This window comes from Oncorhynchus keta, chromosome 12, assembly GCF_023373465.1.
Source record: "Oncorhynchus keta strain PuntledgeMale-10-30-2019 chromosome 12, Oket_V2, whole genome shotgun sequence".
In the NCBI taxonomy this organism is placed as follows: Eukaryota; Metazoa; Chordata; class Actinopteri; order Salmoniformes; family Salmonidae; genus Oncorhynchus; species Oncorhynchus keta.
In genome coordinates this window covers 50,968,950-50,976,943 of record NC_068432.1, presented here as the reverse complement: position 1 = coordinate 50,976,943, position 7,994 = coordinate 50,968,950, and the positions used below count along the sequence as shown (strand labels likewise).

Below are 7,994 nucleotides of genomic sequence, written 5' to 3'. Positions count from 1 at the left end.
GGAGGTGATGGAGTCCAGGTGAGTGACAGATATAGGGAAGATAATCAAGGAGGTGATGGAGTCCAGGTGAGTGAAAGATATAAGGAAGATGATCATGGAGGTGAAGGAGTCCAGGTGAGTGACAGATATAGGGAAGATAATCAAGGAGGAGATGGAGTCCAGGTGAGTGACAGATAAAGGGAAGATAATCAAGGAGGTGATGGAGTCCAGGTGAGTGACAGATATAAGGAAGATGATCATGGAGGTGATGGAGTCAGGTGAGTGACAGATATAGGGAAGATAATCAAGGAGGTGATGGAGTCAGGTGAGTGACAGATATAGGGAAGATAATCAAGGAGGTGATGGAGTCAGGTGAGTGACAGATTAAGGAAGATAATCAAGGAGGTGATGGAGTCCAGGTGAGTGACAGATAAAGGGAAGATAATCAAGGAGGTGATGGAGTCCAGGTGAGTGACAGATATAGGGAAGATAATCAAGGAGGTGATGGAGTCCAGGTGAGTGACAGATAAAGGGAAGAGAATCAAGGAGGTGATGGAGTCCAGGTGAGTGACAGATATAAGGAAGATGATCATGGAGGTGATGGAGTCCAGGTGAGTGACAGATATAGGGAAGATAATCAAGGAGGTGATGGAGTCCAGGTGAGAGACAGATATAGGGAAGATAATCAAGGAGGTGATGGAGTCCAGGTGAGTGACAGATATAAGGAAGATGATCATGGAGGTGATGGAGTCCAGGTGAGTGACAGATATAGGGAAGATAATCAAGGAGGTGATGGAGTCCAGGTGAGTGACAGATATAGGGAAGATAATCAAGGAGGTGATGGAGTCAGGTGAGTGACAGATAAAGGGAAGATAATCAAGGAGGAGATGGAGTCAGGTGAGTGACAGATAAAGGGAAGATAATCAAGGAGGTGATGGAGTCCAGGTGAGTGACAGATATAGGGAAGATAATCAAGGAGGTGATGGAGTCCAGGTGAGAGACAGATATAGGGAAGATAATCAAGGAGGTGATGGAGTCCAGGTGAGTGACAGATATAGGGAAGATAATCAAGGAGGTGATGGAGTCCAGGTGAGTGACAGATATAGGGAAGATAATCAAGGAGGTGATGGAGTCCAGGTGAGTGACAGATATAAGGAAGATGATCATGGAGGTGATGGAGTCCAGGTGAGTGACAGATAAAGGGAAGATAATCAAGGAGGAGATGGAGTCCAGGTGAGTGACAGATATAGGGAAGATAATCAAGGAGGTGATGGAGTCTAGGTGAGTGACAGATATAGGGAAGATAATCAAGGAGGTGATGGAGTCCAGGTGAGTGACAGATATAGGGAAGATAATCAAGGAGGTGATGGAGTCCAGGTGAGTGACAGATATAGGGAAGATAATCAAGGAGGTGATGGAGTCCAGGTGAGTGACAGATAAAGGGAAGAGAATCAAGGAGGTGATGGAGTCCAGGTGAGTGACAGATATAAGGAAGATGATCATGGAGGTGATGGAGTCCAGGTGAGTGACAGATATAGGGAAGATAATCAAGGAGGTGATGGAGTCCAGGTGAGAGACAGATATAGGGAAGATAATCAAGGAGGTGATGGAGTCCAGGTGAGTGACAGATATAAGGAAGATAATCAAGGAGGTGATGGAGTCCAGGTGAGAGACAGATATAGGGAAGATAATCAAGGAGGTGATGGAGTCCAGGTGAGGGACAGATATAGGGAAGATAATCAAGGAGGTGATGGAGTCCAGGTGAGTGACAGATATAAGGAAGATAATCAAGGAGGTGATGGAGTCCAGGTGAGTGACAGATATAGGGAAGATAATCAAGGAGGTGATGGAGTCCAGGTGAGAGACAGATATAGGGAAGATAATCAAGGAGGTGATGGAGTCCAGGTGAGTGACATATATAGAGAAGATAATCATGGAGGTGATGGAGTCCAGGTTAGTGACAGATATAGGGAAGATAATCAAGGAGGTGATGGAGTCCAGGTGAGTGACAGATATAGGGAAGATAATCAAGGAGGTGATGGAGTCCAGGTGAGTGACAGATATAGGGAAGATAATCATGGAGGTGATGGAGTCCAGGTGAGTGACAGATAAAGGGAAGATAATCAAGGAGGTGATGGAGTCCAGGTGAGTGACAGATATAGGGAAGATAATCAAGGAGGTGATGGAGTCCAGGTGAGTGACAGATATAGGGAAGATGATCATGGAGGTGATGGAGTCCAGGTGAGTGACAGATATAGGGAAGATGATCATGGAGGTGATGGAGTCCAGGTGAGTGACAGATATAGAGAAGATAATCATGGAGGTGATGGAGTCCAGGTGAGAGACAGATATAGAGAAGATAATCAAGGAGGTGATGGAGTCCAGGTGAGTGACAGATATAGGGAAGATAATCAAGGAGGTGATGGAGTCCAGGTGAGAGACAGATATAGGGAAGATAATCATGGAGGTGATGGAGTCCAGGTGACAGATATAGGGAAGATAACCATGGATGATGGAGTCCAGGTGAAGGGAAGATAATCATGGAGGTGATGGAGTCCAGGTGAGTGACAGATAAAGGGAAGATAATCAAGGAGGTGATGGAGTCCAGGTGAGTGACAGATAGGGAAGATAATCAAGGAGGTGATGGAGTCCAGGTGAGTGACAGATATAGAGAAGATAATCATGGAGGTGATGGAGTCCAGGTGAGTGACAGATATAGGGAAGATGATCATGGAGGTGATGGAGTCCAGGTGAGTGACAGATATAGAGAAGATAATCATGGAGGTGATGGAGTCCAGGTGAGTGACAGATAAAGGGAAGATAATCAAGGAGGTGATGGAGTCCAGGTGAGTGACAGATAAAGGGAAGATAATCAAGGAGGTGATGGAGTCCAGGTGAGAGTCATGGGGGCACATGACGATGGTGACAGGTGTGTGGGATAATCAGCAGCCTGATGACCAAGAGGCCAGAGAGCGAGTACACGTGACATGTCTTGTGTCACTACTATTAATATAATGAAAAGTATAATTATAATTAAAAAAATGACTTATTGTTTTTATGTTATATAAGAAATTGCCATAGAAATAAAAATGACAATCAATATATTTTGAGCCATTTCTGAGCTCTATCTGTTTTTATGTTTTCGTGTGGTTAAAAAAAAACGTTTTAAAAATAAGAATGGCTATATCACAGTACATCATTGTTATGTTCATATTTCCTCTCAGCCTTTTTCAGAGGAGTCTGTGTAAAAAAAAGAAATTGGGGGGAGTATAGATTTTTTTGCAACTGTATTGATCCGATACCTGTAATACAGAGAGATCCATTTTAATGACATTGGATCCAAATCCCATTTGCTGCTCCCTGGTTTCAAAAACATAACTTAATCAACTAAAGAGGCTGGACAAATGCTTCTTTCTCTCCACCATTTCATCTTTTTAAAAAGGGAGGATGTCTCAGGCCCGAGTTGAACTCTTGTTGAAATGCAATTATGAAAAGAACAGAGGAACGCAGTAATTAAAAGGAGCAGAAACATGAGGTAAAGTCAGAACCTCAGAGAGTGAAGACGCAATTATTCCAGGAATATTTTACCAAAACACAGCGATATCATTCTTACATAAACATACATACTCTCTCTATAGGCCCCTCTCTCAATGGGGCCCCTCTCTCTATAGGCCCCTCTCTCTATAGGGCCCCTCTCTCTATAGGCCCCTCTCTCAATGGGGCCCCTCTCTCAATGGGGCCCCTCTCTCTATAGGCCCCTCTCTCTATAGGCCCCTCTCTCTATAGGCCCCTCTCTCTATAGGGTCCCTCTCTCTATAGGGCCCCTCTCTATATAGGCCTCTCTCTATATAGGCCCCTCTCTCTATAGGGCCCCTCTCTATATAGGCCCCACTCTCTATAGGGCCCCTCTCTCTATAGGGTCCCTCTCTCTATAGGCCTCTCTCAATATAGGCCCCTCTCTCTATAGGGTCCCTCTCTCTATAGGCCCCTCTCTCTATAGGCCCCTCTCTCTATAGGGCCCCTCTCTCTATAGGCTCCTCTCGCTCTATAGGGCCCCTCTCTCTATAGGGTCCCTCTCTCTATAGGCCTCTCTCTATATAGGCCCCTCTCTCTATAGGGTCCCTCTCTCTATAGGCCCCTCTCTCTATATAGGCCCCTCTCTCTCTATAGGGCCCCTCTCTCTATAGGGCCCCTCTCTCTATAGGCTCCTCTCTCTATAGGGCCCCTCTCTCTATAGGGCCCCTCTCTCTATAGGGCCCCTCTCTCTATAGGCCCCTCTCTCTATAGGGTCCCTCTCTCTATAGGGCCCCTCTGTATATAGGCCTCTCTCTATATAGGCCCCTCTCTCTATAGGGCCCCTCTCTATATAGGCCCCTCTCTCTATAGGGCCCCTCTCTCTATAGGGTCCCTCTCTCTATAGCCCTCTCTCTATATAGGCCCCTCTCTCTATAGGGCCCCTCTCTCTATAGGGTCCCTCTCTCTATAGGCCTCTCTCTATATAGGCCCCTCTCTCTATAGGGTCCCTCTCTCTATAGGGTCCCTCTCTCTATATAGGCCCCTCTCTCTCTATAGGGCCCCTCTCTCTATAGGCCCCCTCTCTCTATAGGCTCCTCTCTCTCTATAGGGCCCCTCTCTCTATAGGGCCCCTCTCTCTATAGGCCCCTCTCTCTATAGGGTCCCTCTCTCTATAGGGCCCCTCTCTATATAGGCCTCTCTCTATATAGGCCCCTCTCTCTATAGGGCCCCTCTCTATATAGGCCCCCCTCTCTATAGGGCCCCTCTCTCTATAGGCCCCTCTCTCTATAGGGCCCCTCTCTCTATAGGGTCCCTCTCTCTATAGGCCTCTCTCTATATAGGCCCCTCTCTCTATAGAGTCCCTCTCTCTATACGCCCCTCTCTCTATATAGGCCCCCTCTCTCTATAGGGCCCCTCTCTATATAGGCCCCTCTCTCTATAGGGCCCCTCTCTCTATAGGGTCCCTCTCTCTATAGGCCTCTCTCTATAGGCCCCTCTCTCTATAGGGCCCCTCTCTCTATAGGGTCCCTCTCTCTATAGGCCTCTCTCTATAGGCCCCTCTCTCTATAGGGTCCCTCTCTATATAGGCCCCTCTCTCTCTATAGGGCCCCTCTCTCTATAGGCCCCCTCTCTCTATAGGCTCCTCTCTCTATAGGGCCCCTCTCTCTATAGGGCCCCTCTCTCTATAGGCCCCTCTCTCTAGGGCCCCTCTCTCAATGGGGCCCCTCTCTCAATGGGGCCCCTCTCTCTATAGGCCCCTCTCTCTATAGGCCCCTCTCTCTATAGGCCCCTCTCTCTATAGGGCCCCTCTCTCTATAGGCCCTCTCTCAATGGGGCCCCTCTCTCAATGGGGCCCCTCTCTCTATAGGCCCCTCTCTCTATAGGCCCCTCTCTCTATAGGCCCCTCTCTCTATAGGGTCCCTCTCTCTATAGGGCCCCTCTCTATATAGGCCTCTCTCTATATAGGCCCCTCTCTCTATAGGGCCCCTCTCTATATAGGCCCCACTCTCTATAGGGCCCCTCTCTCTATAGGGTCCCTCTCTCTATAGGCCTCTCTCAATATAGGCCCCTCTCTCTATAGGGTCCCTCTCTCTATAGGCCCCTCTCTCTATAGGCCCCTCTCTCTATAGGGCCCCTCTCTCTATAGGCTCCTCTCGCTCTATAGGGCCCCTCTCTCTATAGGGTCCCTCTCTCTATAGGCCTCTCTCTATATAGGCCCCTCTCTCTATAGGGTCCCTCTCTCTATAGGCCCCTCTCTCTATAGGCCCCTCTCTCTCTATAGGGCCCCTCTCTCTATAGGGCCCCTCTCTCTATAGGCCCTCTCTCTATAGGGCCCCTCTCTCTATAGGGCCCCTCTCTCTATAGGGCCCCTCTCTCTATAGGCCCCTCTCTCTATAGGGTCCCTCTCTCTATAGGGCCCCTCTGTATATAGGCCTCTCTCTATAGGCCCCTCTCTCTATAGGGCCCCTCTCTATATAGGCCCCTCTCTCTATAGGGCCCCTCTCTCTATAGGGTCCCTCTCTCTATAGGCCTCTCTCTATATAGGCCCCTCTCTCTATAGGGCCCCTCTCTCTATAGGGTCCCTCTCTCTATAGGCCTCTCTCTATATAGGCCCCTCTCTCTATAGGGTCCCTCTCTCTATAGGGTCCCTCTCTCTATATAGGCCCCTCTCTCTCTATAGGGCCCCTCTCTCTATAGGCCCCCTCTCTCTATAGGCTCCTCTCTCTCTATAGGGCCCCTCTCTCTATAGGGCCCCTCTCTCTATAGGCCCCTCTCTCTATAGGGTCCCTCTCTCTATAGGGCCCCTCTCTATAGGCCTCTCTCTATATAGGCCCCTCTCTCTATAGGGCCCCTCTATATAGGCCCCCTCTCTATAGGGCCCCTCTCTATAGGCCCCTCTCTCTAGGGCCCCTCTCTCTATAGGGTCCCTCTCTCTATAGGCCTCTCTCTATATAGGCCCCTCTCTCTATAGAGTCCCTCTCTCTATACGCCCCTCTCTCTATATAGGCCCCTCTCTCTCTATAGGGCCCCTCTCTCTATAGGGCCCCTCTCTATATAGGCCCCTCTCTCTATAGGGCCCCTCTCTCTATAGGGTCCCTCTCTCTATAGGCCTCTCTCTATATAGGCCCCTCTCTCTATAGGGCCCCTCTCTCTATAGGGTCCCTCTCTCTATAGGCCTCTCTCTATATAGGCCCCTCTCTCTATAGGGTCCCTCTCTCTAGGGTCCCTCTCTCTATATAGGCCCTCTCTCTCTATAGGGCCCCTATAGGCCCCTCTCTCTATAGGCTCCTCTCTCTCTATAGGGCCCCTCTCTCTATAGGGCCCCTCTCTCTATAGGCCCCTCTCTCTATAGGGTCCCTCTCTCTATAGGGCCCCTCTCTATATAGGCCTCTCTCTATATAGGCCCCTCTCTCTATAGGGCCCCTCTCTATATAGGCCCCCCTCTCTATAGGGCCCCTCTCTCTATAGGGTCCCTCTCTCTATAGGCCTCTCTCTATAGGGTCCCTCTCTCTATAGGCCTCTCTCTATATAGGCCCCTCTCTCTATAGGGTCCCTCTCTCTATAGGCCCCTCTCTCTTTAGGCCCCTCTCTCTATAGGCCTCTCTCTATATAGGCCCCTCTCTCTATAGAGTCCCTCTCTCTATACGCCCCTCTCTCTATATAGGCCCCTCTCTCTCTATAGGGCCCCTCTCTCTATAGGGCCCCTCTCTCTATAGGCTCCTCTCTCTATAGGGCCCCTCTCTCTATAGGCCCCTCTCTATATAGGCCCCTCTCTCTATAGGCCCCTCTCTCTCTATAGGCCCCTCTCTCTCTATAGGGTCCCTCTCTCTATAGGCCCCTCTCTCTCTATAGGGCCCCTCTCTCTATAGGGCACCTCACTCTCTATAGGGCCCCTCACTCTCTATAGGGCCCCTCTCTCTATAGGGTCCCTCTCTCTATAGGGTCCCTCTCTCTATAGGGTCCCTCTCTCTATAGGCCCCTCTCTCTATAGGCCCCCTCTAACTATAAGACTCCTCTCTATATAGGGTCCCTCTCTCTATAGGCCCCTCTCTCTATAGGCCCCTCTCTCTATAAGACCCCTCTATATATAGGGTCCCTCTCTCTATAGGCCCGTCTCTCTTTAGGGCCCCTCTCTCTATAGGCCCACTCTAACTATAAGACCCCTCTCTTTATAGGGTCCCTGTCTCTATAGGGTCCCTCTCTCTATAGGGTCCCTCTCTCTATAGGACCCCTCTAACTATAAGACCCTTCTCTCTATAGGTCTCCTTCCTCTCTCTATAGGGTCCCTCTCTCTATAGGCCCCTCTCTCTACAGGGCCCCTCTCTCTATAGGCCCCTCTCTCTATAGGACCCCTCTCTCTATAGGCCCCTCTCTCTATAGGGCCCCTCTCTCTATAGAGCCCCTCTCTCTATAGGGCCCCTCTCTATTTAAGCCCCTCTCTCTTTAAGCCCCTCTCTCTATAGGACCCCTCTCTCTATAGGCCCCTCTCTCTATAGGGC

The 7,994-nt window shown here is 49.5% G+C and overlaps 1 pseudogene; it reads left to right on the top strand.

Annotated features, from left to right (window-relative positions):
- Positions 1-232: 232 nt before the first annotated feature.
- Positions 233-7,994, top strand: part of LOC127906521 (cilia- and flagella-associated protein 251-like) — a 55,847-nt pseudogene continuing 48,085 nt past the window's right edge.